Genomic DNA, 6,978 nt, shown 5'->3' with positions numbered 1-6,978 from the left:
CACCAGCACATTTGATGAAACATGCTAAGAATGAGTTGTTGCTGTCACTGTTGTCATTGACACTTATGTTATTGACACATTATGTTGATGTTAAAGTATAATACAGCACTGAGCCTCGTGCTGGGAGGAATACAAGGGTTTTAAATGGTCTGCCCACCTTTGAGGGGCTGAAGGTAGGTGTATACATCTGCTCAGGCTGCCAAACAAAGAACTATGGACTGAAGGGCTAAACAACCAAAATTAATTTCCTCACACTTCTGGAGGCTGGAAGGGAGAGATCAAGGTATCCACAGGATTGGTTTCTCCTGAGGCCTCTCTCCTTGGCTTGTAGATGACTGTCCTCTCTCTGTGCCCTCACATGGTCTTCTCTGTGTATGCCTATGTCTCTCCCTTTCTCTCTCTCTCTCCTTTCTTTCTTTCTTCTTATTCTTTCATTACTTGATCTTTCTTTCTTTCTTTCTTTCTTCTTCTTTCTTTCTTTCTTTTCTTTCTTCTTTCTTTTCTCTTCTTTCTTTCTTTCTTCTTCTTTTTCTTTCTTTCTTTCTTTCTTTCCTCTTCTTCTTCAGTCCTTCCTTCCTTTCCTTCCTTCTTCTTCTTTTTTCTTGTTTTTCCTTTCTTTCTTTCTTTCTTTCTTTTCTTTCCTTCTCTTGACAATTATTTAAGATCTTCATTAACAGTTCTTGCTGTTTGTTGACTTTTTGAAAAAATCAAGTTGTAAACTTTTATTACAAATTTAAAATGAGGTTATTAAAACTCTCAACTCAGCCAGATATGAAACAATTTAAAAACCTTTAAAGATGTATTAAGAAAAACCAGCCTTCAAAAAAAAAATGTTTTGTCATTACCAAAAAAGAGACATCTTTAGGTAAAAATTTAAAAAGCCCCATGCCGTGAGATAATGCAGATATTCTAGTTGTCTGGTCAATGTACGAAAAGCAAGCAGTCTTTATGTCCACTCTTTTGTTGATTTCTCATTGCTGGAATTTCATATTCATTTCTTCTTGCTGGATGACAAAGCCAGGGGATGGGAGAGATGGTACATTTACTCAGCTCCCCCTTGCTCAGTCTTGGGAGGGGAAAAATTCTTAGCTGGTGGATCCACTGCCTTTGTCTCTTTGCCAACTTGTGGTTTAAGGATTTCTGGGCATCTTCATCAGTAACTGAAGTTGTGGTGGTTCTGACACTGAGGTGGCTGCTGACCTTGGATCTTGTCTCCTTGATTTTCCTCATCTTTTTCGTTGTCGTCCTCTGTGGTCTGTCTTCGGCAAGGTGGGTCCATGCAGAACAATGATCTGTAACCTGATACCTCCTCTGTCTCAGTGGTCTACCTTGTTCTCCTGTACCCTGGTTGTCAGAACCCTCCATCTTTTCTTCCTGCTCAGGAGGGTTGGGACCTAGGGTCGGTGCCCATAGGCTGTCCTCATGGAGAGAGATGGGAACCGTGCCGCGGTTGGGCTAGTGCCGTGGGCCTGGCCTCTTTGACCCTTCCTTCTTCCCCTCATTGTCACTATTCTGGTGATTGCGTGGAGGACCCCTGTGATGTGGATAGCATCTGTAATTGTTACAGTGTGCTGTATATTGATCACCCTGGACTGGAGCTTCACCAGGGCCCGTCATGTTTGCTGCCTCCTCACGCCTTTCTCCTTCAACAACATCAAACTCCAGTCTGTCCCTCTCCTGCACTGTGAAGGTACTTCCTGGGGTTATTCTTCTTTATGCAATCTGATGTACAGATACATCTTCCTTGGTGTCATATCTATTTCTTACTTGAACAATTTTACTGTTTGCTTACCTTCATTGCAATGACCCTGTCCCCACCAATAGACACCACCAATGTAAGGCTGCCTGAGCCTCCACTCCCTGGACAGCTGTCCCTACTGCCTGGCTTCATGTGGGTGGTGTTGAGGGTAGGGGTGGTGGGATGGGGAGGTGGGTGGCTGCTGGGTCTGGGCCTCAGTGTTCATGGTTGTGGGGATGGTGACTGGGGCTGGCTGCGGCTTCTTGATGAAGGGTGGTGGCTGGGGAGATGGGGGATATGGTAACTTAGCCAGTGGTGGTGGGGGTGCTGCTCAGGTCTCTCTGGGATCCCTCAAATCCCACTACCAGTGGAACTCTGAATACCTCTCTAAAGAACTTATCTCCAAACACAGTCACATTCTGAGAAACTAAGAGATGGGACTTCTGTTAGGTGAATGCCCACACTTCCGAACTTCAAAGTAGGGTCACAGCCAGCAGCATCAACATCCCCGGGGAACTTGTAAGAAATGCAATTCTAGGCCCCACGTGACCCACTGAAACAGACACCTGGGAGTGGGGTACAACCATCTGTGTTCAAAAAGCCCTCTGGGGTATTCTGACCCAGCTACAATTTGAGGGATGACCTTGCCCTAAAAAAAGGTCAGAGGATCTGAATTCCAGAGCCATTGGTGCCTTTGGTGGAAGTTCACCTCTAAATATACATCAGGCAGAGAATGAGAAGGAACATTTGCATGGTTTTATGCTTATAAAGCACAGAGAAAATTATTTTATTCATTCTTGGCATAAAAGAGCTGCTACTATAAGGCACCTGTCCCTAAGGTGCCCAGAACTGAGCTTCTTTGCCTGAGGCCACACCAGTTGGTGGCTGGGACCCAGGCAAGAAAGGCCAAACCCAGGTAAGCAGGTAGGGCAGGGAGCTGGTAGGGCAGGTAGTAGGTGGGAGAAGACAGGTAGCAGGGGTGCAAAAAGTGCCACTCCTAACTTTTAAGATGGTAAGTGACTCAGCAATCCATCTAGCCTGGAGTGATGAAGCCAGAATGTAAATTCTGCTTTTCGGACTCTTTGACCCTTATTAGTACAGATCTTACACTTAGGTATAAGTTCCCCTGAGCCACCCTGTCCACCCCCACCCCAAGAACCATTTGTTCCTGGTGTTGGAATCACAGATGCTCTATTTTCTAAAGTCCAACATCTTCCTTTGAACTCTTATAGGCAGAAAATTCCACTCTTTGTTACCCGTGGGTGTCCTGGGTTGTGGTGTGGTGTGGTTTGTGTTTTGTTTTATGATGTGTCTGCATTCACAGGGTCTATCTCCTAACAAAACACGAGTGACTGCCCGGTGTGGGTCAACTGCTGCGCTGGGCTTGCTGATGCAGTTTCTATTTCTGGAAAGCACTCCTGCCAAGCACAGCCTGCCAAAACCTCAAGCAGGTGGTCACAAAAAGCCTGACTCTCAGTCCTCAAGGCAGGCATCCTACTGCAGACGGGAGCTCAGTGGCCAGCACCTACAGGGCCAGAAAGGACACCATAAACAGTCGGGGTGCCTGCCGTTATTGCCACCACCACAGCTATTCTCAAAATGGTGAACTGAGGCTCCTTGAACTTCGCACATGAAGGGCTGAGACCAGGGCCTCATTTCCTCTTTCTCCATCACTCCTCCCCTTTCAAGTGTCTCATCTCCCACATTTGGGGAAGTGATTTTTAGCTAGAGGTTCCAGCTGTCTTCACTTTTTCAAGGTGGCTCGCTCCATGGCAGATGGGAGGCATCCTGCCCAAATGCAGACCAGCCCTCAGACGCCCACAGGTGTCCTGGAGCCAGGTCAGCCTCCCCTCCCCCCAGGAAAAGCCAACAGCCCCTCCTCTGCTGTCCCTCTGGGCCCAGACCCCCAGGCAGCAGCGAGCCCAAGGTACACTGCCCTCTGCCCATGGTCACCAGAGAGCTAAGGCTACAGGCTCCCTTCAAAGCTGGGCACCCAGACAGGATGTGTCCTCGCCTGTGCTTTAGTGTCAGTTTGTGCAGGAGAAAGCTCAGCTGTCTTTCTGACTTTGTCAGCAGGAGGTGCCCGGCCCCTGTCCCTCGGTGTCAGGGGCACAGGTGCTTAGCATGTTGCCCTGGGCTGTGACATCATCTGCTGTTCTGCTCTCGGTGACTTCCTTCTGGCCGAGGGGAATATGCCACGCATCATCAGTCCCAGCTGGCCTCTTGCTGGAGCAGGATTGAGACTTCTCTGAGCAGGACTGGGGCTTTCTTAGAAACTCTGGCCCTGAAACTTTCTCGGACTGGGGAGGAGTTTTCAAGAGCAAAGCCGTGGACACCAACAGGCAACTGTGTGGTTGTGCAGAAAGGACAGTGCTGGAGCCTCACCTCTGCTGTGGACCAGCCCAGTCATCTCAGACCAGTGGCCCGTCTACACAGCACTCACTCAAAAATGACTAAGGGCGCTTACTCTGGGCCGGGCACTGTTCCAGGCACCGGGACACAGCCGCGAAAAGCTTGACAAGGTCCCTGCTTCTGTGGGACTTCTCTCCTCATGGGGGAGACAATCCATAGCAAATATACAAACCAGAACAGCATCGTAGGGGATGATGAGTAAAATAAAGAAAATTTATAATCGGGGTCGGTGATGGGGGCTGTAGCCCCTGCAGGGGTCGTTAGTGCAGTGTCTTCCCCGTAGGAAGGTCTGATTATTATGCATCATAATAACTGTGACTCTCAGTCCTCTTAGTGACAAGAAAGTGCTGCCCGGAGCAGGGCATCCTGCCTCCAGTCCCCACTTAGAGTCCTCACAGAGCAGTGACACTCCCCTTCTCAGCCTTGTTGTGATGAAGGACCGGAAGAATAAAGACTGACTGATGAGCAGGGTGGGTGTTCTGCTCAGCGGGGAAGTGGGCATGAGACCAGCAGTCAACTTTGCTGGGCAATACCGGTGCCAGGCCTATTTCCCCACTGAGTTCTTGCTGTTAACCCACAGCCAACCTGGTCTCTCTGGTGGAGGCCCGTGACTGCAAAAGTCCCCTGCAGCACACCTGCAGACCAGTCTGGTGGGACTCCTGATCTGTCCCCAACAGGGTCCTGAATGCACCTATTGGTGGCCTGTGCCCTACACCATGAACAAGGAGCACAACCCCCATGAAGAGGGGCCACACTGTGATTGCATTTAAAATCAGTTTCACTCAAAACCTGTTCTTAAATGTTTAGAAAGGAATGGGACAGAGGTCTTTTTGGAAAGTGGTGTATGTGAAAACCAGTCAGGGAAACTTGTTTAAGGAAAGGGAATCCTTTTGGAACTGGGAAAGCGTTCCTTAGGAAGGAGGGGTCGAAGTCTGAGGACAGGACCGGAGGAGCCTGAAGCTCTGAGATGGGAGGAGGGCGGCATGGACGGGACCAGGAGAATGCTGGTGGCCTGGTGGTGGCACCACGGGATGGCCGGGCAGGGCATGTGAGGCGCTAAGTCATGTGCTGCCGGAGGCCCCTTAGGAGGCAATGTTTTGGTGTAAGGAAAGCTTTGTCTTTCCTTTCTTTGTTTTCCTTTTTCTTCCTAAGGGGGATTGAGAAAACATTTCCCCAATCTCCAGCTAAGGGGTTATGGTTGGGTTGACAGTGGACGGGAATTAGGGACACTGTTTATTCTGCTCAGCCCTGTACTGTTTCCAATCTGCAAACTGTATGCCAACACAGTCAGGAGATTTAGGAAAACAAAACACACTAACCTCAAAGCATGTACAAAGACACAGCCCCACACATCCAGAGTATAAAGCTTTTGACCCTGGGGCCTCCATCCTATGGAGCCCATTATCTTTCCTGATGTTTCCTAAGCGGTGTGGTTCTGCCAGGCAAGGACTGGTTGGAGACACTGAAGCAAATCTGACACTCCAGGGGTCCATCCGTGGGTTTGCTTTGAAGCATCACAGGCTTTTCTGATACCAGAACTGGATACCACTTGTTATCAGTAGTAAAACACCCCTGCAATAACAACACGGTTGGGTGACATCATGTCTTCATTCCAAAGACCCTGGGAGCAGAACCTGCACCACCACCACTGCTGGGGACAGGGTGGGGGTTTGGGGTCCTGGGATAGCTCTTCCAGGCCGTGCTGCCTCTGGAAATCACCACAGGCATACCTCGCCTTTTTGAGCTTTGCTTTATTATTCTTCAAGGATAGTGTGCTTTTACAAATGGAAGGTCTGTGGAGACCTTGCAGAGACCAAGTCGATTGGCGCCATTTTTCCAACAGCATTTGCTCACTCTGTGTCTCTGTGTCACATTTTGCTAATTCTCACAATATTCCAAGCCTTTTTCTTACTACTGTATTTGTTACGGAGACCTGTGATCAGGAATCATGATTCACTGGGAGCGCAGAGGATGGTTAGCCTTTTTTAGCAGTAAAGTATTTTTAATCAAGGCATGTACATTGCTCTTTTATACATAATGCTGTTGCACACTTAATAGACCACAGTAGAGTGTGAACATAACTTTGGTGTGCACTTGGAAGCCAAACAATTCATTTGACTCGCTGTCTTGTGATACCTGCTGTGTTGCAGTGGTCTGGAACTGAACCCTTGGTGGCTCCGAGCTGCAGATGCCCTCGATGTTGTCAGCTCTGCCTGACACACCATCACAGCAGGAGGGTCGTGAAGAGTGCACGTGTGCCACCCAACACGAGACACAACTGCTTAACGGGACAGACCTATTCCCAGAACTGAGATGCTGATTTGGTAAGATTTGGGGATTGTGCCTAGATTTGTTCTTTTCTGTTTGTCCCAATCTATGTTTCTCCCCCTTCACAGATCGTTCACGTCCCAACTACTTACCTGAATCTCTCTCCGCAGCACCAACCCAGTGTTTAATAAGTGACATGTCTTAAAATGTCAAACGGGTGAATGAAAGGGTTCAGAGGATGCCAGCTCAAAACATGCCACTTCAGCATGATTATTTTGAGCTAAAGGCATTTGAAATTCAACAGATGCAGAAGGAAGCCTTCCAGGAGCTTTCCTTATCTGAATAAAAGCAGAAACTTCTGGGAAATGAGGACTGCCATAAATCCCCTCTCCTGGGGAAGTTTTATGGCTGGGAGGAAGACAAAAAGTTGGCACCGAGATGGACCTGCACAAACAAACCTTCTTCCAATAGCTCCCCCCGTATATTTACCTTCCCACAGTTTGCCATTCTTGGAAGCCTAAAACCTTTCCTTCATCTTGTCACTCTACAAACAGCTGCAG

The 6,978-nt window shown here is 48.4% G+C and overlaps 1 pseudogene; it reads right to left on the bottom strand.

Annotated features, from left to right (window-relative positions):
* Positions 1-1,042: 1,042 nt before the first annotated feature.
* Positions 1,043-2,244, bottom strand: LOC118357297 (annotated as a pseudogene).
* Positions 2,245-6,978: the final 4,734 nt, after the last annotated feature.

Source organism: Zalophus californianus, chromosome 8, assembly GCF_009762305.2.
Source record: "Zalophus californianus isolate mZalCal1 chromosome 8, mZalCal1.pri.v2, whole genome shotgun sequence".
NCBI classification, from domain to species: domain Eukaryota; kingdom Metazoa; phylum Chordata; class Mammalia; order Carnivora; family Otariidae; genus Zalophus; species Zalophus californianus.
Note: the sequence above shows the minus strand (reverse complement) of the source record. Positions and strands in the feature narration are given on the sequence as shown.